Raw genomic sequence first — 25681 nt, 5'->3', positions numbered from 1 at the left:
CTTTTGGACGAACTTACAATTATTTAACATGATAGAATTCTATTTAACCTCTGGCAGATGTTCAAAATACTTGATAAAAATAAGTCAAGTTTCTGGGAAATAGGAATGTATGGGGAAAGGAGGACAAGGTAAGGTATGGTAAGGGTTTGATTGGATGGGTGCAATAGGGTGCAAATTAAAACAGCTGTGATAGTGATAGCCTATATATAACTTTGCCTTAAAATGCAGAGGATGGGAGGCAGAAAAAGGAGAGAAGAGAAGAAAGATTATTGGAGGCTCTCTTAGGAATGGAAATTACCTTCTAGTGGAAAGTTGCTCTACAAAGGCTCCTCTTGTAGAAAACAGGTTTCTGTGAAAAGAAAGGAGAGCTCCAAACAGAGACTGACTGCTTTAAGAATGGGATCAGGTAATTGCGGCCATGTAGCTTTAAATAATTTAAATGTTGAGATTTTTGGGTGCTTGAAACTAGGGAGAGGGACTAAGCACAGATGCTATGTGTTTGTTTTGGGAGACCTAAGCTTTTTGTTTGTGCCTTGCTCCGCTGGTTTAGTACCTTGTTTAGTACATAAATTTTGGTTTTGTCTTGTGTTCTTAAAAATGAATATTATTGGAGTATTTCCCTTGACTTCTCAATCTTTTAGTTCTAGTTATTTCTGCCTGCTCTGCTATCCAACAATGTATGTTGGAAAGAGTGCTGGATTTGGAGGTGGAGATGTTGAACTCAAATCTCAGCTTTGCTTCTTAGCCCTGGAGTGATCTGGGGCAGGTCCCTTTACCTATCTGGGCTACAGTTTCTTCAGCTGTAAGATGAAGGCCTAGGACTCCTAGGTGACCTCCAAAGTCTCTTCCTGCTCCAATTTTGTAATCCTCTATACCTGTCATCACCTCTATTAGAAAGCTCCTTGAGTGAAAATCATCTTAGTTTTGTATTTATATGCGCAGTGGCTGGTACTAGTAAGTCTTGAACAAATGCTTTTTCATTCCTTTCTAAGATGAAAACAAATCTTTCTCCCTTCCTATTCCAATGCCTTAAAAAAATTCCTAGAATCTCAACAGGGAGATGTATCCTTGCTCTTGGACCCAAGGCATCTGTGATAGTGGAAGCTTAGACAGGGATCTTAAGAATTTATGTGGGTTACACAGATACACATGCAACCATTTTCGGCAAAGGAGGGAGAGGAGGGAAAGGCCCTAGTAACTGCGCATGGGAATCAAGAAATGTATGTGCCATTTCAGCTCAGTTTTGAAGGAAAATTATGAAATGTGTATTTGTCAACTAAAGGTGCTTAAAGTGCTAATCATGCCCTCAGAACTGTGCTAGGGACTGTGAGGGATCTATCCCCTTTTCTCAGGAGAGAATTGGACAATACAGAAATAAAATGCAGTATGTGTATTGAATAGATTCTTAATGGTGGCATTTCCAGCATTTGAGTGCTAAGGGCTCTTTTTTTTTTTTTAAACTGGCCACTCTAACACAGTGATGTGAACATCAATTTGACTTTATATATAGACTACTGCAGTTTCTGATGACAAAAATATAAAATTGCACCTGAAGCAGAAAGGTAGGGAGGGGTGGTAGAGGAGCTAATAGGGAGTCTTAATCCAAGGTCCAAGAAAAATATTAAAAAAATTTTGTTCACAAAAACATAAGACTGACAAGTGATTTAAAAAAAGTGTCCTAGGCAACTATGCTGTTACATTTTTATATTTGTGGTACTATTTGAATGACATTCTGTTTTTTTGTTTGTGTGATTTTATTTATAATTGGCTTCCTTTGTTATCCTGTGTAATTTATTTTGTGCATTCAGAAATATTATTCTGAGAAGGGATTTATAGGTTTCATCAGAAAATCAAAGGGGGTTCATGACATCAAAAAAAGAATTGATTTCTTGTTAACATACTTTTTTCCCTTATTCCAGGAAGCATTTCACTGTCTTGAGAATTTGGAAAAAAATTTGTGGATGCTCAGGACATCCTCAAAAAGGACAAAGGAATTGGGGGAACACATTGGGGAGGCTTCAGCCATGACATTGGAAAATTGCCCCTGAATTGGGGGCACCTCTAAAAGCATGAGGGGGAAATGTATCCTTGATCATAGACCTAAGATGGCTGTGAGAGTTAGGATAATGACCTTCTAAATATGCTTACACATATAGGCAAGGTAATTTTTTTAGGGAAGGGAAAGAGAAAGGCACTGATAAATGGGCATAGGGACCAGAAAAGATTTGTCTTTTGAATTGAACTTTCAAAGAAACTAGAGATTCTAAAGAGGGGGAAAAATGAGTTCAAGGCACAGGGGCCAGCCTGTGAAAAAGCAAAGGTCATTGTTTGCCTTGCTATTTGGCTCCTACTTAAGTTATATGTATTCTAATACTAAATTACTGTGATTAGCCTTGGCCTTTTCCTCTCAGAAGACAATGGCCTCAGACCTTCAGCTGGTCCAATGACTAGAAGCTTTTGGGAGCTCTGGCCTAATATTCAAATCATAGAACTGAAGGAAAGAGGGGTTCATCAAGAAAAAATCCCTCTTGGCTTTGAGAAAACAAAGGAAGTCTTAATGTGTAGATTTAGAATTTTTATTATGTTATCAAATCATCTTTAATTGTCCCTTGGGTTAACTTAAGCCTGACAAGTGATTTTAAAAAAGGATCTTAGGCAACTATTCTATTGCATTTTTATATCTGTGGAACTATCTGAATGACATTCTGTTATCTTGTGTGTTTTATTGATATTGGGAGAAAAATATTTTCCTTTGCATTGTGGTCGATCAATCTTGAGCACAATTTTAGTTGTTTAATGTAGTATAGTTGAGTGGATGTTTTTTAAAAGACCATTTTTATAGATAACCCGACAGTATGAATCTCTGGCACGTAGGACATTTGGGAGATAGATGGGTAGCAGCACTTTATTATTCACTTCTCAGTATTTTTTCTTGCTTTTAAATCTTTTTGACCAATTTAATGCTGCCTTCTCTTGGTTGATGACCGGAGGAGGCAAAAACCAGTACTGGAGTATATTGATGAACAGAAGTTACCTTCTTTCTTAACTTAAAGGAAAGAGAATAATAATAACGATGATGATGGCTAGCATTTATATAGTGCTTACTATGTGCTGTTTTACAGTTATTAGCTCATTTGATCCTTACAACTCTGGGACCTAGATTTTATTATTTCCATTTTACAAATGAGGGAACTGCTGAGGTTAAGTGTCTTTCCCAGGGTCTCACAACCAGCATATGTCTGAGGCCAGATTTAAACTAGTCTTCCTGACTCCATGACCAGTGCTTTATTCCACTGTGCTATCTAGCTTCCCGTCTATCCCCAACCTCCAGCTAAATAAAGCATGACTATCCTGTAAAGAGTGCTGTGGGGTGGGGAGAGGTGTGCTATTTTCTTCCTATGATATTCTATACTTCTACTTTCTAGAAGCAGTACAGAAGCTTTAGGTTCAAATCTCACTCTTATGTGCCATGTAAGCATTGGGAAGTCTTTCATCTTTAAGCTTTGGTTCCCCCATGTGGAAAATGGAGATGACGTTACCTATAGAACCTATCTTTCAGGGTTTTGGGAACCAAATAAAGATGTTTGCTAAGCCTTTTGTAGAATGTAAGGCACTACATGAACACCATAATTACTGCTAATTTAGAAATGAGTTTAAAATTCTTCTACCTAGGGTTCTATCTCTTCTTCCTAGCAAAGATTTGGTGGCAAACTGTGGGCTTATGTAAAAAGTTAATGAAACTTCACCTGCTCTTTCTTCACATTTATTATCAAGGATATACTTGGTTTGTAATACACCATTCTTGTAAAGATGTTTATAAAAATGAGAGTAAATAGCTGTTGACATACTCTAATTCTCCCCCACTTTTTTTTGATAATACCATCCATGATTTCCACCTGTTCCTTCCCTTTGATATCTTTAACTGATCCCACGATACTTTCACAACTGTGATTTCCATTATATAGTTCTTTCATTTATATTTGGTCTAATCTAACTGATGTACTTTTTCCCTTAAATACTTCATTGTGTACTTAATTGGTAGAATCCAAATGTGGTGGTTTTACTATTGCCACTTTTAGGAAACCATAAATACTTGGAAGAGTTGGATTCATCCTTCTGGTTTGATTTGCGAATGTTCTCCAGATGATCTGGTTTGGCAGGATTTCATATCAATCTCCTTAATGTTTGTTTTCTCCTTATGGTTTCTATACTTCTCTTCTTCCTATACCTTTTTTTGGAGGTGCTGCTCTCTATCTTCTGTAATAATGCTTAGGAAATGGACTTTCTTAAATCTAAATCTTGCCAAGGTAAAGCAAATGTTTGTTGCCCATTCAGTCTCTAGGTTGTTTTTTCTTTTTGTTTTTTAGGCCTTTTAATTGTGGAGACCATTTTACTTGGACTTTTTCAATTTGTTTTTGGAGTCTATTTAAAAATGTGGGTGGAGCTGTTCTAACTTCACAGCCCATAATATCTTCCATTTATCCATGTCCTTTACTTCATCTAGAAAACAACCCTATTTGTAATTATATGCTTGGCAAACCTTTGGTCCTCTTTTATTCAGGTTGTTTTATGATGAGAAGTACCAAGTAGATAGTATTCAACTCTTTTGGGGTCTATGCCTCCTCTTAGAAAAAATTCTAAGTATGTCCTGACTCATTCTTCTGTCAACCCGTGCAGTGATATTTAATAAAATTTAAGTTGCATTTAATAAAAATTGAATTGCAGATATAGGTATTGGGTTTCTATGAACTCATTGATTCTTGGTAATCTCACTATGGCAAAAGAATTGTAGCCAAAGTGAGTTTATCATATGTGGAAATACTAAGGCAGGGATGATGATAATAATAGCACCTACCTCCCAAGGTTGTTGAGAATCAAGCAAGATGATATCATGTAAGGTGCTCTGCAGATCAGGAAAGCTGGTTAAAAAATACATCTCAAAAGATCTAGATTAAGAGTTGAAAAGATGTCATAGTCCTCAAGTATAGACTATAAATAATAGACTTTAAAAAGTTACCACACTTTTTTATTGCAATGTGTAATGGTGAGAGAGTTTGAAGATCTTCCCTGCCCCTTAATAGGCCCCTGTGACCTGCTTTGAGCTTTGGTCCAGCCCACAGCTCAAGTCACATGAAGCTCATGGTGGGAGGAGTTTGCTGAATGGGTGGAGCAGGAAGGGTACTGCAGGAAGAGAGTGAGGCAGAGCTGGGAGAGAGCAAGTAGAGCAGCTAGTGTGTGTGTGAGAGAGAGGGAGTGATTTTTCTAAGGGAGCTTGTGCTAAGGGATGCCTGATGGAGGGAAAGCTTGGAGATGATTGTGCTCCCTGCATTGATAATGTGTATAGATTTCTTTGTTACTATGATGGATTTGACTTTCTGGTGTTTGAATAAATGTCTTGGTTTTATCTTTAAGGAAGAGTTTATATTTTGAGAATTTACCCTGGAAATACGCATGCATATCCATAGTGGCTGCTGTGGGTATTGCATTGGTGCTACGCAAGGTTATGGTATATCTCAGTTTTACAATTGAGTATCATTAGGATTATATAATCAAAATGATGGCGTGGGTTATATCATGGTTCTGAGTGAACATCAACGAAGTTTGTTTAGACCAGAGACATTACCACGCATTGGAGAATCAATGTAAATGTCATCTTGTTAGCATTATTCTTTTAGAGTAAAATGCTGTGTGTATTGACTACAAAGGCTCCCACTAATGGCAATCTGGAATTGCATAATATCCGATTGCTTTGTATTGACAGGAATCTGGGAAGGAGAGACGGTTCAATGAAAAGGAGAGTCTGTTGATTTCTTCACTAAGGTCTCTGCTCTCTGGTTATGAAGCAGAACTCCAAATTCTGGTTAAAATATTAATATAAATGAAAAATCCTCATTATTCTACTAATATCTCTGAAATAGATGTATTTAATATAGTGAATGTGGGTTCCATTATCTAAAATTTGATCTTTATGTATTCAACCGCTCAATGTAATTGTGATGTTTCCCTTTTTGTAACTGACAAGGAGAAATGATAGCAAGGGCCAAATACTGAACTTAATGTTCAAACCTAAGCTTACTACTAAAAGAAACGGAGCACGAGAAAATTAGATATTTGGGCTCGTTTACTTATTTTTGGGGAAAGCTATTTGTATGATGCATGATTTTCTGTAGTCTTTTTTTTTTTCTTTTCTGCTCAGTGTTGGTGTTGTGTAGTGACAAGAAAGAACATAAGATGGCAGTAAGTGATTACAAAATATTTTCCATCAGCTAGACTGATGTAGTGAATCAACTGCTGAACTTTAGTAAATGTGATAGAAATTTACTAAGTAAATTTTAACAAACATTTTCAAAATTGGTATATAGGACTTAAAAACAACTATTGTGATTCAATAAGCATGGAGAATGATGCATGTATACACAGACATACGTGTGTGTGTGTGCGTGTGTGTGTGTGTGTGTGTGTGTGTGTGTGTGTGTAGCTCTGGCTATTGAAACGAAATATAAAAATCAATTGAGCCTAAAAGTTGACCTTCAAATTCTTGTATCACAAAATGTTAAACTGATATCTTAAATATAATGAGCATATTCAATAGTATTGTTCTCAATAAAAAATATCATTATTTTAGTGAGAATGAGTTTTTGTACCATTACTAAAATTCTTGAAGATTTAGTTTTTCTCTGCTCCTTTAAGATTTCCATTTTGTATACATTTTATGAGATGTAGTAAATTTATAGAACAGATGCATATGTCTTGGGGGTATATGTGATCAAGATTTTTTCTGTTGGGGGTACATGATCCAAAAGTTTAGAGACCTCTATCCCAGAAGGACTGTAAAATTTTTTTTTTCCCATTTAACAGGCTGCCTCGAAAATATGTCATCCTCCTAAGAAGTCCTTTGTATGGTTTCCCAAACACATCCCAGCCTTGGATCACCTCCTCTTTGGATTCTCCTTTTTTGTCTCCAGCAAGATAATCATGTATCAATATGGTGGTCTTACCCCCTCACTCGCTGAAATTGGAACTGTAAATCACAGACCTCAGAAAATGAGCAAAAGTGAGCTTCCTAATCAACTTACTGATAAGGTAGTTGCCTTCTCAGCAACATTCTAAATAGGCTATTTGGGGGTATTAATGGAGGATTAGAACCTCCAGTGAGAGGACTTGTTGAGCACTTTTCAAAGATGCTCACCCATTTTTGGTGTCTACCTGTCGCCCAACTCTCACCTATGATTCTAAGAAACTGTGGCATGGACGGTGGCCACACTCTGGTAAACCCTTTCTGCAGGCAGGCTAAAACAGGTTGAGGTTAACCCACAGGCTTTAAACCTGTTGGTGAGTTAGGGGGATGCCTACTCCAAGGGAATGGCTGCTTCTTCCAGCAGATGAGAACAGTTTGTCCCAGTGGCCATGAAGGCAGCTGAAGCAGGTTATGTGGAGCACCTTAGAGTTTGGTCAGACATGGAAGACATCAAGGTCATCCACACCAGGCCAGGCCATTGTTTTTCTCCTGATTACTATGGCTTTAGAAGAGGGAATGAGGTTGACAATTTGTGCAACTCTGCCTCATGAATCCAATTCACTTGAAAGTGGAGATGACATCACCTGTGATGTCATTGGTCTTCTTCAACAAAGGATGAATAATACCCCACGATACTGGAGGACTTCTCTTGCTATAGTATTTCAAGTACTTGGCCACTGAAACCTACCAACTATTTGTAATCTATAGTTGAAAGGAGACTTTTCTGGCTGAAAGTTCTGACTTCTGTTCACGCGGTTTTGTCCAGGATGTGGGCTAGAAGGAGCCTGTTGTTTGTGTATAGTCTCAAGATATAGTCTCAAGAATTTTTGTCTGAGTAGAGGTGACCATGGTTTGGTTTGGAATGATTCATCACAGATTGAGAGCTAACTTGCCTCTTTTGCTAATGTCAAGAGAATCAGTATTCTGACTCTTTGCCCACCATCCTCTCTTTACAGATACACTGCTACTTGGAACTAAATTTTACCCAACCTCCTATGGAAGAGCTGGAACATTTGAAAGTCATAGAACTTCTAGCAGTCAAGCCTGGAGAAATCTGACCTATCTATGGAATCTCAGCACCATTTCCAGAATTTTTTTGCTATTGAGCTAGAGTAGAATGGGGAGCACTGAGCATAACAAGCAGGAACAAAAACATTTGCACATTTTTTCCTCTTAATTATCTTTCATTGAGTTGGAAAAGCAGATAAACCTTTGTAGCTTATTAGGAAAGGTGTAAAGAAATATAACTAACTTTTTACCATTTCATTTATACTAAATGCTTCAACCATAATTCTGTGCTTGCTTGTGCTCAAAATAGCAGGACTCCAGCACTCCCTCCGCTCTCCCCTGCCCAAGTTCTAAAGAGATTAGGTTCCATATTCATGGACATCCTTGAGTGAGGATGGGATGGGAAGGGGACAGTAGAACAGATAACAGATGGAAAAATGTTGAGAACAGGAACATTTGATTTATCTTTCTATTAAAGACAGATGAAAACTGGAAAAAGAAGGTTTCTTCAAGCAGTTCAAAGGAGAGTGTAGTCTTTGGAAAAGCCTGTTCTAGGAAGAAGTACAGAGCTGAACAGAGGTTAGATACTGGAGCTCTTAAAACATTAAAGCAAACATGGATTTTTTAAAGCAGTAGGATGCTGTAGCTTTGTGGTTTTTAGGAAGTGCAGCTATCTCAATAAACTATTTAAATACCCATTTTGTGCTAGATACTATGTATCCCCCATTTTTGTGCTTGGGTTGTTAGTGTTTTTCTCTGCTTTGGTTAATTCACTTAAAGATAGGTACTAACTTTTTACGTCATGAATATTTTGATGCTAGTAAAGTCTTTTCCTCGAATTCTTAACATTTCATTAAAAAAATTGCTGGCTTCTCTGGGCTTGGTCTCATGGACGTGACTATATCCACCCCATTTTTTTTTTTTTTTTTGAGAGGAAAATTCACCAGACCCAGGTTTTTGGATTTTTAGGTTCAGAAATACTGACTGGGTTAGTTGGTATGAAGGAAAACCCCAGAGTCAAAACCAAATAAATGGATTTATGAACTAGAATGCCAATTTATTAATTTATAGGGAGATAGTCTTGGGGAAGGAACTGGTCCCAGAAATTCACATAGAACACTTGGTCTGAATGTTTCATTAAAAGGAACAAATAAGAGATGACCAGGAGATCATAGAACAAAGGAGCTAAATGTTCGTAATGGATCCTTTTGTGGATGTAGGCTTTAATCTAGGAATATTCCATTTTAAAGACTTGTGCCCTGCTGTTTAAAATGAGGGTGCCTTAAATCTTGATGGGTATTGGAGATAAAGCAACAAATTCTTAATCTCTAACTCTCATCGGTGTTGCTCATCCATTACCAAGACTTTGAGTTTATACATATTTTCTGTATCAAGTACCAACAATTAATTAACCTTTTCCATGATTGTAACTTGTTTCATACCAATGACATCTTTATTGACTTCTTCCTCACCACCCTGACCCTCAAAGTAAACTATTTCCAAATCAACGTCGACAATACTTTTGAGGGTTGTTTCAGAGAAGGAAAATATTCTTGTCCAAAATGAGCACTCTTGCCTGTTTCCCTCCAATCATTTAACTTTGCCAAGATTTTAATTGTCAGAACTATTCCCACTGGGGAAGCTAGACAAATGTTGTTTGAAGGAGGTGGGGTAGGGGAGAAGAGTTCCTATAAAGAAGTGTGGGCAGTTTAAGTGGAGCTAGGAGCTGAAAAAGGGTGTGCCACAACCTCATGACTGGTGGAACCATGTGACCATAAAGTAGAAGTACAAATTCAAGACTGATATAGAGATTGTACCACTACACAACAGTGAAAAGGATCCACAGGAGCAATATGAAGACAGACATCAATGTCCCTGTAATATCGGGGGCATGTGTTATCCCTCCATATGTATGAATTGACTTCACTTGCCCCCAACCTGTGTATCCCTACATATTTCTTTGCATGCCTCCTTGAGATACGTCACCTGGGTCCATTCTCGTGGTGTTTTGATTTGTTGGAGAATATGCTCTGGGTTTGTGAGTGAAATGCATTATTGCTACTTAAAAGAAAAAAAAACTAATCTATCTTATTAAATGCCTTTTGCTTTGAATTAATTTTGTCCTTTGGCTGATCACTAAAAATAAGCACAACTATGAAGGCTTATGAGCTACTAGTTTGGGTGAATGATTATCTATGTAATACATTAAACCTCAGGCAATCTTGTTTGGGCATGGAATGGAGTTCATGGGTGGGAATGATAGCCCTAGGTACTACAAGTGAAGGGTGTGTGTATGTGTGTAACCTGACTTTGAACATACTTAGTTTGCCTAATGTGGAGCCTGTTGTGTAGGGTAGGGATAGCCTTTTTGATGGGTCAGCTTCATTTTTTTTTTTTTTCTTTAAAGTGATGAGGCAGAGCTGTACTGCTAGCTGCTGTACCACCTCACCACTGGCCATCCTGGTTCCAAGAGTGGCAAAGCTTGAACTCCTGGGTCTCATGAGATCACCTCTGAAGCTGAGGGTGAGCAACACAGAACAGAAACAAACACCCCCAGGTCTATTTTTCAGAGCTGGGGTAAGAGAGATAAGTAGAGGAAGGAGAGTTCCTCCTCTGTCACAGGCTCATGCTTTGGGTGAAGAAACTAGAAACACAACTGAAAAGATGGTAGAAAAAGAGAGCAAACAGCTTGTTCTCATCAGTTTTAAGGATGCAGGCAGCCTATTAAAGGGGACTATCCCATCTATGTGTTCAGAGATGCAGAGGCTTCCACGTTAGGCAAACTCAGCAATAGCTGAATCTCTTCTTTCCTTACTCTCTGTTCCCCAGCCCCAACATGGGACAGGGAATTAACTGGGGGGAGATGAGTGTTGGTTGGTAGAATAAGTACGACTAATGACACATAGGTTATATGCACTCTCCATTGAGTATCTCACGTGACAATTAAACCACTTTATAGGATCATAGCTCTAGAGTCAGAAAAGACCTTAGAAGCTATCTGGTTCAATTATCTTATTTGTAAAACAAGGAAGTGGAGACCCAGGAAAACCCAAGGTTGTGTAAGTAGTGTCAGAGGTGAGATGTGAACTTAGGACACTTGATTCCAGAGTCAACAGTAAAGTGACCACAGTGGCTTGTATGCTGCCTTCCTCAAGCTGACAGAAAGACAGCTTTACATCATTTTATGTAATGGTAAAGGAATTTGAAGATCTTCCCTGCCCCTTAATAGGCCCATGTGACTGACTCTGGCTCAGCCTACAGCTTGACTCGCATGGCACCTATGGTTGGAAGAGCTTGCTGAATGAGTACAAGAGGGAGAAAGAGTGAGGTGAAACTAGGAGAGAGCAGGTAGAGCAGCAAGCATAAGTGAGAGAGGGAGTGATTTTTGCCTAAGGGAATTTGTTTGTGGGAAGACCTGATAGAGGGAAGGCTTGGGGATGGCTGTGCTCCCTCCATTGACAATGTGTGTAGATTTTTGTTACTATGATGGATTTGGCTTTCTGGTATCTGAATGAATATTTTGTTTCTTTGAGAAAGAGAATTTATATTTTGTGAATTTACCCTGGAAATATGCATACGTATTCATAATGGCTGCTGTGGGTATCACATTGGCATTACAAATGGTGATGAGGATGGGATCATGAAACATAAAACCTCTCCTTAGAGGAAGGAAGTCTCTAGAAAAGGACATGAGTGTCCTGGGATGGGAGAATTTGCCTTATTTCTCCCTGGTGAGAGAATGGGATAAAGCATGGGACTTTGTGAAAACTGGGAACCACAGCTACAGAAGGGAGAACCCAGATATTTTGAAAGATGTTTGCAAGGAATACCAATAGAACTGGGGAAAGAAATGGTAAGGATATATCGAAGAGAATGGGCATTGGTTAACAAGATATTGTGTTATATGTAAGAGTACAGACAAATTGCTGGAGAAAAAGGTTCAGCTGACAAAGTAGTCAGATGGTTTGCACAGGAAGTTTTCTATGCTACAGCATCCTATCTTTCCTTTAGAAGAGCAAATTAAAAAGTATCAGGTGTCTGGGCCTCAATCTGGCCCCATAGATGTAAGGGTTACATTCACTTTTCTGTTAACTTTCCCTTTCTGTTTTTGTCTGAGCTACTCTCACAACTATCTTTTCTGTTACCACCTGATACTTTTTGACTATAGGATTAGTGCCCTCCACTGGTAGATGACCGACTGCTTTAGCTAGATGTCACCCTCTGTCCGAGACTACAATATGTCATCCCTGAATGTTTGGTACCATTTTTGCTTAGTGTATCACTTTAGTAAATAGTGACTGAATAAATGGTTCTTAATGAATCAATGTAGGGGAAAGTACAGTAGAGCACCAGAAGGGTCTCAAGCCAATAATATTAGGAAATCACCTTGATCTCTCAAGGTTATATCTACAACCCTAAGAGGAAATATAGATAAGCTCTGGGGTTGCAAATTATCACTGGGAGTGATAGTTGGGACAAACATCTTCAGATCTCATATGGACTACATGCATAATGAGGGGGTGGAGAAAAGGACAGAAGAGCAAGACCACAAGAACTTGGTGAGTCTATATATTCTGCTGTGCTTGCAGGCAAATAACTGGATTGCCAAATGTTTATAGCAATGACTCTGTGGGTATAGTTTCCACTGTTCGTAATAGGCATTTAGCAGCCATTTATCCTATTCAATACATCAGAGGAATTTGCACAATAACATGCTCAACATGTAGATTTCTAGCCTCTGCTAGTTCTTGTGGTCTTACTCTTAATTTCAGTTGTTCTTTTGTGAAGAAGTCAAGAGGCAAAATAGAGGGAATGTCATGTGGGGCTCGTGGAAGGTTATGATGATGGCATATCAGGATCCTATTCTGGGTCATCTGAACTTGGTCAAGACCAGAAGGTGGTGGAGGCAATTATATGGGGAGCCAATGGTGAGATCAATCCTGAGTGGCTAACAAGGAAGAGTTGGGAATTGATACCAGAATGGGTTACATAAATAGAGTGATGCAAAGAACAATTAAGAGTGAGAGAATGCTAATAACTGGAGTGGGGTGGGGGCAGAATAGGGTGGCCAGAGTATGTGTCAAGAAAGCCTTGCATAGTACTTGAGGAGGTGATAAGGAAGTTCATTCTACATATGGGGTCCCATTTGTTCAAAGGCACAAAAGTGAGAGAGCAGCATGTAGGCAAGTTTTACTTATTGACCATGTGTCTTGAGTTTTGTTTTAGAAAATGTGGTCAATCTACTGGACAGTGCTTCTCTAACTTAGTCTTGTTAGGATTATTATATATTCTTGAAAAAGAAACTATATTTCTTTAAAAATATTGTAGCATTTTTAATAACAATAGTATCAAGGAGGCATGAATAAATGTCCTAAGCAATTCATGTTATATCAGGCCTTTGACATGTTGGAGGCATGTGAGAAGGCATATTTTATCTTTGCTACTTCTGAATCTAGGTAATGTAATGGACTGTGTTAAAATTGGCTTCTACTTTTTTTTTTTTAACTTTAGATACCACCAAAGCAGATTAGTTTTCTCTGCCTCCAAATGATCCAAATTAGTTAAATTTTACTCTTTGGATTCTTTATCTTCTTCTACTAGAGATACATCTATCTTGTCTATTACATTTAAGATTCCAGAGGAATTTGACCATTTCTTTTTTTTTTTTTTTTTTTACCCCTCTAATTTTTTAGAGTCAAAGGTGCTTTTTATTTGAAAAGGTACAACCCATTTTGAAGGTCCATTGCCCTTTCAGTTCTCATAGCCTTATAACTATTTTATTAATTTTTTCCAGAGTTTCCAACCTTGTTATATGAAACTTCTTTAAAAGGGAGAATAATAGTGGTGACGTTTACTCCTGTCTGTACTACAAGAGTGGAATATTGTTCTGCCTCCTCATTGTAATCTTTACATGTCTGTACTATAAATGTTTGATTGCTATATTTGGATGTTTCTTTTACTATAGTGCAACCTATTTTGTATTTTGTGGACCAAATTTGCGGGGGCTAAATATTTTGTATTTGTATTTTATGGAAGCTACTTACCTTTCTCTCTCATGCCATTGTGTCCTGTATACTTACTAAGATTCTGCCCTCTCTCTTTTGAAGAGCTTATGGGGATTGGTTATAGAGCCCATTAGCGTGTGCATGCTCTCTCTGTCTCTCTGTCTCTGTCTCTCTCTCCATATACATATACATACGTGTGTGTGTGTGTGTTTGCCTTGTGACAGTCCTCTGGAATAAGGGAGTTCCTCCTGGGATCACAGATCTTTTTGATCACAGATCTCTTTTGATTCTTGCTTTCTAGAACTGGCCTCCCAGTGTCCAAGTATATACTGGAGGCACACCTGTCAAAAAAGAATGTCCCTCTATAGGGACTGATTTATGCTTAAGGAAAGGCCCATGGACCAGTTCTTAATGAGTTAATTTGCCATGAATCATAAGAATGGAGGTCAGTTTAATACTTAAGTTTTATTACAAATAATAGGGAAAAGTGGAAGAGGTGAGAGAAGGGGAGAAAGGGACTAAATATGTGTCAGACATATACATAGTTACACAGAATAACACTCATGTAAGGGTGGCACTGAGTTGAGGAGTCATGGGGGCATGAATCCATTCAGGTGGGAAAGCTTGGTCCCATAGGAGCATCATGCTCCCAGGGAGAAGAGGTATGCTCCCCAGGAGGGGAGGTATATTCCCAAACACTTCTGAGAGTGGCATACTTAAACCCTGATTTTAGTGGCTGCCTGGAGCTGACCAGTATTTTTCCATGGCCCAATCTTATAGCAATGATTTCCGTGATACATTCTATGACCTACAGCTATGACCTACCTCCTTTAAAAAGAAGATTGTCATGGTAATCTCAAGACTATCCAATGTTATCTTACAATAATGCTTCTATGAAGTATTTTTCATAGAATCACAGAATATTAGAACTGGAAAGAGCATAAGTGATCATATAGTTAACCGCTTTATTTTTCAGATGAGGCAACTGAGGCCCAAAGATATTAGGCATGTAGCACCTGGATTCTTCTCAGAAGTGGAACTCCCAAAATAGCTACTCTAGGTTTGAGATACTTTTTGGGTCAACATCATTCAATGCCACAACTTACAAGACCTCAGCTGTTGTTTTTACTTTCACTGGCCAGCTAGAGAACATAATTCCAAACAAAACATTTAGTAAACAACATGAAAAAAGAAAAAATATTCCCTAGGTACATATGGTATATAATCTCTTGCAATTGCTTTCCTAATCATTAGTGAGAATATGTGTGTTAAACCTGTGTGACCAGGTAACATACATGGAAACCCACATGTCAGAATGACCATGGTACATGTATAAAACATATGTAGAAGGAGGGGTGGCCAGGGAAATTCATACTTAATTAAGGCCCTCTGGTCAGGGCATCACTTTTTGCTGGGTGTTACATACCTGTTCTCTTCCAAACATTTTCTCCTCTTGAGTATGCTGTCTTTGCTGGACGTTGCCTCTGTTCTGGACATCACATCTCTATGTTCTTTTGTGTCATCTCTTTTGGGTGTTTTCTTTAGTCTCATAGTCCCTGAGATGTGCAGTTACCATCTGTGGAACTTCAGTTATTTAGCTTCTTTAAGATCAGCTGCTGTTCTCTACTCTGCATCTCAGAAGATAACTCAACTGGGATGTTGTGGTTAGAAAGCCTCTCCCCAACAATAACTACAGTTTTTTAAATCAATAGCCATGGGTTATTAAGAATATCAAAGGACCACCAAATCCAGACAAAGGGTAGTCAACAAAAGGTAACAGAATGCCCTTGGGCTGAATCAACACCAGACAGTTGGTTAAAAGAATAAATTTAATGGCCATGGTCCCAGACAACTGCCTCTGCAAAAACTGTAACTTCCCAGATTGTGTCCTCCAAATCTCTTTTGGAGATTCTGCTTAAAACAAACATGTAGACTCTGGAGACTGTATTGCCAGGGTGAGTTTCACTCTTTAGATTATCTCGATTGTTGTTCAGTCATGTCCAATTTTTAGTGACCTCATTTTTAGGTTTTCTTAACAAAGACACTGGAGTGGTTTGCCATTTCCTTCTGCAGCTCATTTTACAGATGAGGAAACTGAGGCGAATAGGGTTAAGTGACTTGCCCAAGGTCACACAGCTACTAAATGTATGAGGCCAGATTTTAACCCCTGAAGATGAATCTTCCTGATTCCAAGCCCAGTGCTGTACCCACTGCACCACCTAGCTGCCTTAGATTGTTTTGAATTGGCATGCTGAGTTAGGTCAAGAACAAACGCTAGATAAAGTAAAAACTCTGACTGCCACAGTCTTGGTCTGTGTTCCTTTTTTTATAATGTGTTTCTGCCAGCAATACAAATTTGCTGGTTATTATTATTTTTTGTTTCATTTGACTTGGCACAGACCTTCTGTCTTTTTATATGCACAGAAATGTTATCTTTTGTTTAAGGACAGACAGGGCCTTAGTGTCAGAGTGTAGACCAGAACTCACATCTCCTAATTCTGAGTCCCTCATCCTCTGAAGATCCTCTTTTCTATTTTTTCCTGTTGGCTAAATAATTGCATTATTCTTTTTATGTCTTTTTGTTCAGAAAAAAGTTAAAAAGAATTGTTTTTATCACCTTCATATTTGGATAGCAAATCTCTGGTCCTTACTTTCCCAGATGTTCTATATATTAAGTTGCAAATAGCCTAGTTTGCATAAAATAAATTGATCCTGGCTTGTTGAGATTAGCAAAAATTAAAATCAGCAAAATTAAAATAAGCAAAAAAAAAAATCAGCCAGAGAAAGAATTTAAATTAAAATAGAGACAAAATTGTCAACTATTTTAAAGATCTGACCTGTGCTTCCTAAGCAGAAAGGATCAGAGTGAATTGTTTTGAAAGAAATTAAATTCTAAACATAGTCTTATTAGGTGTACAGTGACTTACTATTTAACTATGTTTTTGCTAATTATATATTTCATGATGACAGCCTAGTAAGAAGCAAAAATCTCCAACTCAAAAGGAATTCTGATATATTATGTAGCCTTTGCACCAAAGTAGGACTATACCCAAACAATCCAAGGTAGATAATTGCTTATCAGTTTTTTACAGAAATTCCCTGACCTTTCTCAGTCTGTTCTATATCTTGCCATAAGAAAGATAAGTCTGGCATCCATGCAAAAGTTTAGACTGGGGGAAGAGAGCAGGGTGGAAAGATCTCTTAGGAAGGAATTGTATTATAAAATAGCAATCATCAAAACTACTTGGTACTGGCTAAGAAACAGAGTGATGGATCAGTGATGGAATAGATTAGATGTACACAACACAGTTGTGAATGACTATAGTAATCTACTGCTTGATAAACCTAGACTCTGGAATAAGAATTATTTATAATTTGCTTCTGGAATAAGGACTTGCTATTTAACAAATACTGCTGGGAAAACTGGAATCAATTATGGCAGAAACTAGGCATAGACTAATGTCTTACACTGTATACCAAGATAAAGTTAAAATGGGTACATGATTTAGATAAAAAGATTGATACTATAAGCAAACTAGGAGAGCAAGGAATAGTTTACCTATCAGATTTATGGAGAGCAGAAGAATTTATGGCCAAACAAGAGATAGAGAACATTCTGAAATGCAAAGTGGATGATTTTGATTATATTAAATTGAAAAGTTTTTGCACAAAGCCAATGCAACCAAGAAGCAAAAAGCTGGGAGACAATTCCTGTTGACACTGTCTCTGATAAAGACCTCATTTCTAAAATACATACAGAATGGAGTCAAATTTATAAGAATATAAGTCATTCCCCAATTGATAAATGGTCAAAGGATATGAACAGGAAGTTTTCAGAAGAAATTAAAGCTGTCTATAGTCATGTGAAAAAAGTGCTCTAAATCATTATAGATGAGAGAAATGCAAATCAAAACAACTCTGAGGTACCACATCACACCTATCAGATTGGGTAACATGGCAAAACAGCAAAATGATAAATTTGGAGAAGATGTGGGAAAATTGGAATACTAATGCAGTGTTAGTGGAGTTGTGAACTGATCCAACCATTACGGAGAGCAATTTGGAACTATGCCCAAAGGGCTATAAAACTGTGCATACCCTTTGACCTAGCAAAAGCACTCCTAGGTCTGTGTCCCCAGAATGGGAAAAGGACCCACATGTACAAAAATATTTATAGGAGCTCTTTTTGTGATGGCCAAGAATTGGAAATTGAGGCAATGCCTATCAACTGGGGAATGGCTGAACAAGTTGTGGTATATGAATGTAATGGAATACTATTGGTTACAAGAAATGATGAACAGGAAGACTTCAGAAAAATCTGGAAAGACTTAAATGAACTGTAACTGATGCTGAATGAAGTGAGCAGAACCAGGAAGACATTGTACATATTTAACAGCAACATTATGGGATGACTAACTTTGATAGACTTAGCTCTTCTCAGCAGTACAAGGATCTAAAACAACTCCAAAAGACCCATGATGGAAAATGCTATCCATGTCCAGCGAAAGAACTTTGGAGTCTGAATGCCTATGGAAGCAGACTATTTGCTCTCTTTTTTGTTGTTTTGTTTTGTTTCTTCTTTCTTGTGGTTCCTCCCATTGGTTCTAATTCTTCTTTACAACATGACTCATGTGAAAATGTGTTTAATGTGAAAGCATAGGTAGAGACTATATCAGATTGCATGCTGTCTTGGGGTGAGGGAAGATGAGAAAATTTAAAATTCAAAATCTTATGCAAGTGAATATTGAAAACTGAAAATAAATTAAAAAAAATTAAAAAAAACCCAAACCTTTCTCTGACCTAGCATACATAATAAAAAAGAATTTTAGCAGTTTAGGTTTATGGTAATAATTCTTAAGTATTTAGTATGTGCCAGACACATAGTAATGCATGTATATCATTTATAAATTAAAAAATATAAACACATTTGGATGCATATTCAAAATTATCTTTGACTTATTTTGCATCTACTCATATGTACTTGCTATCTTCCCTAATAGAAGGTAGTCCCCTTAAAATCAAGGACTGCTTAATTTTTGTCTTTTATCCTTAGCTCCTAGAAGTGACCTCAGAGATCTGTGATTCTGTGATCTGATTTATGGAAATATATGGACACAAATTGCCTAGAATGCGAATATGGGCAGGAACTACACCATACGCTAGTGGAGACAGTATTCATAAAGAAGAAATGCATCTAACCCATCAACAAGCATTTATTAAGCTTCTCTAATGTGCCAGACATTCCTAGGTACTGTGAATAGAAAGACAAAGAATAAAACATCCTTTTTCTCAAGAAGCTTATATTTCCTATAGAAGAAACAATAAGTGCACATATAAACAATATAGAATAAATAGAATAAATACACATAAATATAGTGTAATTTTGGAGGCAGGTGAGAACAAGAAGACTTCATATAGAAAGTAGTACTTGATCTGTGTATTAAAGGAAGGTGTACCTATCAAAGTGGTATTGAAGGTTTATTGAAATAGTATCAGCAATCTATGGTACTAAGGCAGATATTCTTACCTTTTCATTCCCACAGCTGATGATTAGATTAAAATTGATACCCTACCTATGGAGTAAAAAAAATTCAAACCAAGGCACTTTCTTTGCTAAAATGTTTTTGCTTAATAATTCAGTTATCCGTTCAGTCTTTAGGGACTTCACAGAATTCTAGGATAGGACAAGGACCATGACCTTCCCCACTGGACTGGGACCTATTGCTCAGTTCCATACTCTAGCAAGACATAAGATTGTTGTCTTCTAATTTAATTCATAGTGAACTCCTTAAGAGATTTGTTTGAAAAATTGAAAGAAGGATAGTATTTAATATACAGTCTACCTTACTGAAGCATGAGGGTCTTTTTCCTTGTTAACAAGATGGACTTAAGAAGTGACATTTAAATTTGTGGCAGCGTTAAAATGAATGATTCATTTTCAGATAAGACGCTTTTTGGCTAGCTACAACTGTAAATACTTTAAGAAGGAATTTTATTTTAAAAATATAACAAAATGCTTATATTGTTGGTTATATAATCTTTCTAATTTTCCTTTTGGCTAACCAAATTGCAACTTACTGGCTCAATTTCAATCAGATAGCTTTCATTCTCAGATAATTTTCTCATTTATTTAGGAATTTTACATAAATAGTTGTTGGTATTCTAGGAAATGTAGCTCTGAGTAAGCTATAATGCTATTCATATCTATACACAAAAACTATTTACATCACAATGTGAATAAATCTGTAATGAAAACATTGTAGGAAAAGCTTAACTTAAACTTTCTCACATTTGTGTACTATTTGGGAACCTTCTTTGAAATTCAATGATTTAAAATGGCTTTGCAAATAATTTTTATCATAAGCTCAAGAAGCTCAAATAAAAAATCAAAATAGCAAATGAAGTAATTAAATCTGAAGTTTTTGCATGTGAAAATATATGTAAACATTACTGAAATAATGACAACAATTTATGTCTACTTCCAATTGCTGTCCTGCCTTTTAGATTATATTGTATAATAGGACAAATGATAAATTTGTAAAAGAAGGAAATCTGTTGTAGTAGAAAGTATGCTTGACTTGGAGTCAAGTCTGGAGTCTACCATTTACCATTGTATGGTCTTGCTCAATACACATAGTCTTTCTTGGCCTTGGTTTCCTCACCTATAAAATTAGGGTATTAGGAATTAGTACAGTAGAATAAAGTACCGGTTCTCAAGTTAGAGGATTTTGGGTCATATCCTTATTTTTGCTGTTTTCTACCTCTGTGATCTTGAACAAATCACTTTAACTTTCTGGGTTTAAGTTTCTTTTCTGTAAAAGGGAGAGAAGGGGATCTGGTTTTAGAATCCTGATGATTATATGAACTGATGAGACCAGGATTGATATTCCTTCTGACTCTGAAGCACAGGCTTACAGGACTGAGAGGTAACAGACCTGTCAACAACTGTCTTGTCCCATCTAAATCTTATTTGGAAGACTTGGTTTGATGCTTTCTAGTTTCTAAGTAGCGATAATTATTAGAATAATACAAGATGTGATGAGACATGGACCAGGTTGGTACCAGTGGGATTGAGGAGAAAAGGATGAGCACAAGAAATGTATTGAATGAAAGAAGAATAGGACTTAGTGATAAAGTGGAAGATTGCATCAAAGATGGTTCCAAGGTTTCTAGCCTTGGAGACTAGAACAATTATGCCATTTATTGATAGGGAAAGGGGCGCTAGTTTTCCGGCAGAGAAAATTAATTTTTGGTATACTGTTTCTAGTAACAGCAGGACATACAACAAGTAGCCTGCACACAACTGAAGACAGAACTATAATGAAGAAGCAAAGGTACAGACTAGAAGGCCACTTAATTGGTAGTCATAAGACCTGAGTTTTAGGTCTAATTTCTCCCTCAATTTACTCTTCCCTATTAGACAAGTCACATACCTTTTTGGTCCTTAGTTTCTTCAGTCATAAAATAAGATGAATATCCTGAATTTATGTACAGAATGTTATAAAACACTCAAAATAAAACAAAAAGGCAGAGTTAAACCAACTTTTCATGGTGTGCAATCAACTACAAGGAACAGAAATGTTCAATGAAAGAAGAGAGCATCTTGTCACTATATGGATTAAATATGACAATAAAAAACTTATTCCTCTCATATCATCTCACTTGACAAAAGCTTCAAGTTTATTTAAAGCAGGGAAAAAATGGAGTAGATGATAGAATTGGATGACGAAGAATCTTTTACTTTACATTGTTTCAATTACTTGAAAAATTGAGTTCAATTGTATAATGTTAAAATTAGCAGAGACACGGCCAGTGAGGCTGTAGAAATTAAATATCCTTGTATTTTGAAGAAAATAATCAAAGAAGGAAAATACATTGATAAACAAATTTTAATGTAGATATAATTAAATGATGTAATTACTTTGGGAAAGGATGCCTTCTGGAACTTACATTTTAAGAAAGAAAAAACTTGGAGTAAAAGCAGAATTTGCTTGAGCTCTCCCCCAGACCTCTCCAAATACCTGTAAAATATGACTCTAAACAAATTCTAGAGCAGCAGAACCCACAAAATGACAGAATGAAATAAATTTTGCACCCAAGACAACCTGTAAAATTGACAGGAAAGATCTGTTGTGTCATTCTGAGAGAGGAGCACAGTCTAGTGCAAAACAGGCTAGTATAGACAGGACAACAAGAAACCTGGATCAGGCCTCAGGATTGAATCACTGGTAGCTGTGACATTTTCCAGACTTCTCAACCCACAAATGCCAAAGACAACTTAGAAGGTCAGTAGGAAAGGTCTGGATTGGACTTAGGTGAGACAGGAGTATGATCCTCTTCCAGCCCTAGGGTGTTGGCAGTGGCTGCAAGTGCTACTTACAGAGCTCTCAGCCCATAGATCATGGGGTAGGGGTCAACTGGTTGATCAGAGGAGGACTGCAGGGACCTTTCTGATAGCACTGAGGAAGGATTCTCTTGCTTTGCCCCTGCTTTGATCTTGGTTTCAGTCCTAAATGGCAGTTCTGGAGTGAGGAGTAAGTGCTTCCATGGTGGAGCTTGTAGTAGTGGTGGAAAGAGGATCCTCCTCACACTTCCAAGGCAGAAAAGTGTGATTGTGATCACTCACAGGCCAGAGCAGGGACAAGGAGAGGAGTAAACAGTTCTCCTTTGATCATGCCACTTTGCAAGAACTGAAAATTTATAGGTCCCTAGAAATATCTCTGAAAACAACTGCACAAAACCATTGAAGCTTGTATCCCCTCTACACTGGAAGCAGAGTCCTGCCTTAACAAAGATTTAAAAAGTCAAATAATTGAATGGGAAAATGATCAAACAGTAGAAAAAAATCAGACTATAGGATTTTACTTTTGTGACAAGGAAGATCAAAAAATTCCACCAGAAGAAGACAACAAAGTCAAAGATCCTACATCCAAAGCCTCCAGGAAAAATATGAATTGGTTGCATGCCATGGAAGAGCACAAAAAGAATTTTGAAAATCAAGTAGGAGAAGTAGAGGAAAAATTTGGAAGAGAAATGAGAGTGATGCAAGAAAATCATGAAAAATGAGTCAACAGCTTGCTAAAGGAGACCCCAAAAATTGATGAAGAAAATAACACCTTAAAAAAGAGGCTAACTCAAATGACAACAGAGGTCTAAAAGCCAATGAGCAGAAGATTGCCTTAAAAAGCAGAATTGGCGAAATGTAAAAGGAGGTCCAAAAGTTCACTGAAGAAAATAATTCTTTAAAAGTTACAATTGGCCAAGTAAAAATTAATGACTATGAGAAATCAAGAAATTATAAAACAAAACCAAAAGAATGAAAAAATAGAAGGCAATGTGAAATATCTCACTGGGAAAACAACTAACCTGGAAAATAGATCCAGGAGAAATAAGTTAAAAAATACTGGACTGCATGAAAGCCATGTGATAAAAAGAGCCTAGACATCATCTTTCAAGAAATTATCAAGGAAAACTGCCCTGATATTTTTGAACCAGAGGGTTAAATAGACGGTAAAATAGAAATTGAAAGAATCCACTGATCACTTCCCAAAAGAGATCCAAAAAGGGCGATTCCTAAGAATACTGTAGCCAAATTTCAAAGTTCCTAGGTCAAGGAGAAAATATTGCAAACAATCCAAGTATTGTGGAAACACAATCAGGATAACACAAGATTTAGCAACTTCTACATTAAGGAATTAGAAGTCTTGGAAGATGATATTCCAGAGGTCAAAGGAACTAGACTTAAAATCAAGAATCATCTGTCCAGCAAAACTGAGTATAATACTTCAGGGGGAAAATGGTTATTCAATGAAATAGAGAGCTTTCAAGCATTCTTGATGAAAAGACCAGAGCTGAATAGAAAATTTGACTTTCAAACACAAGACTCAAGAAACATGAAAAGTAAACAGGAAAGAGAAATCTTAAGGGAATTATTAAAATTGAATTGTTTACATTCCTATATGGAAAGAAGATATTTGTAACTGATGAGACCTTTTTCAGTATTAGGGTAATTGGAGGGAATACACACATGTATGTACACATATATGTAATATATATTTATATATATGTTTTATAATATATCTAAAAAAATAAAATTAAGGGGCAAGAGAAGAATGTATTGGAAGTAGGTGAAAGGGAAAGGTAGATGGGGTAAATTATCTCACATAAAAGAGACAAGAAAAAGCTTTTACAGTGGAGGGGAAGAGGGAGGAGGTGAGAGGGAATGAGTGAACCTTACTCTCATATGTTTTTGCCTAAAGAGGGAGCAACATACACTCTCAACTGCATATGGAAATCTATCTTACTATACAGGAAAGTAGGAGGGAAGGGGATAAGAGAGTGGGAATAATAGAAAGGAGGACAAATTGAGGGAGAGGGTAATCAAAAGCAAACACTTTTGAGGTGGAACAAGGTCAAAGGAGAGAATAGAATAAATAGGAAGGGTGGGATAGGATGGAGGCAAATATAATTAGTCTTTCACAACATGACTATTATGGAAGTGTTTTGCATGGGTACATACGTATAACCTATATTGAATTGCTTGCCTTCTCAATGAGGGTGGTGGGGAAGAAGGAAGGGAAGGAATTTGGAACTCACAGTTTTAAAAATGAATGTTAAAAATTGTTTTTGCATGCAACCAGGAAATAAGATATACAGGCCATGTGGTGTAGAAATCTTTCTTACCCTACAGGAAAATAGAATGGAACAGGATAAGAAAAGGAGGGGGAGGTGATAGAAGGGAGGGCAGACTGGGGTGAGGGGAAGGGATAATTAGAATGCCTGACATCTGGAATAGGAGTGGAGAGGGGAAAGATGGAGAGAAAATTTGGAAATCAAAATCTTGTGTAAGTGAATATTGAAAATTAAAAGTAAATTAATTATTAAAAAGAAAGATAAAAGAAAAACCCAGCAACTTGGAAAGGCTTTAGAACTAGTGTCAAATGCTAACATAAATCAAAGCCATGAGTTGAAAAATAAAGAATCTTTCACTGAGATAATAGGGTAACAAGCCTGCCACCCTGGAGGATGTCCCATGGATGCATAACACAGTGGATTTCCCAATCTAAAATGCACATCTTTAGTAGGAGAAGGTGTATATTTTTTGGACATGATCAGTGATTGAATTTGTTTTGCTGGACTAGGCATATCTATCATGAACATTTTGATTTTTTTGTTGTCATTTTCAGTTTAGAAGTGGGAGGGAGAGATAATAAATGCTTGTAGTTATCCATAGGTGAAAAAAAGAGAAAAAACTCTACCTTAATTTAAAGTGTCTAAAAACTGTCTAATACCTTTATTGGGAGGTAATGCAGAATTGAACTTTAAATTATAATCAATGTTTTTCTCTTAATCCCTCTTGAAATCCTTGTGCTTTCAGAGGCTACAACTAATAATCATTTTCAGTCCTTTGGCAGTCAAATGAGAAAGTGTAAGTGAGTAATACTGTTTTCAAAGACTGATTTTCAAGGTAATTTAGCCCAGTTGTTGAATAATATTGTAAGCAGTACTGATTGCTAGATGAAAACTGGTTGAATGACTTAGAGATGTTTAGTCTGCAGAAGACTGAAAGGGTGCCTGATAGTTGTCTTAAGATATTGGAAGGGGTGTCCCTTAGTGGAAGGATTAGATTTATATTGGCCCCAGAGGAGTG

At 37.1% G+C, this 25681-nt stretch overlaps 1 long non-coding RNA gene across 1 annotated transcript; it reads left to right on the top strand.

The window, feature by feature from the left end:
- The first annotated feature begins 206 nt into the window (after positions 1–206).
- LOC140526442 (uncharacterized) lies at positions 207–8905 on the top strand. Its single transcript, XR_011974370.1, has 3 exons — positions 207–406; positions 6859–7083; positions 7975–8905. It is a non-coding gene; the product is annotated as an uncharacterized lncRNA (long non-coding RNA).
- Positions 8906–25681: the final 16776 nt, after the last annotated feature.

The sequence above is a fragment of the Notamacropus eugenii genome, chromosome 2, assembly GCF_028372415.1.
Source record: "Notamacropus eugenii isolate mMacEug1 chromosome 2, mMacEug1.pri_v2, whole genome shotgun sequence".
Classification (NCBI taxonomy): Eukaryota; Metazoa; Chordata; class Mammalia; order Diprotodontia; family Macropodidae; genus Notamacropus; species Notamacropus eugenii.
This window is presented reverse-complemented; position numbering and strand designations above follow the sequence as displayed.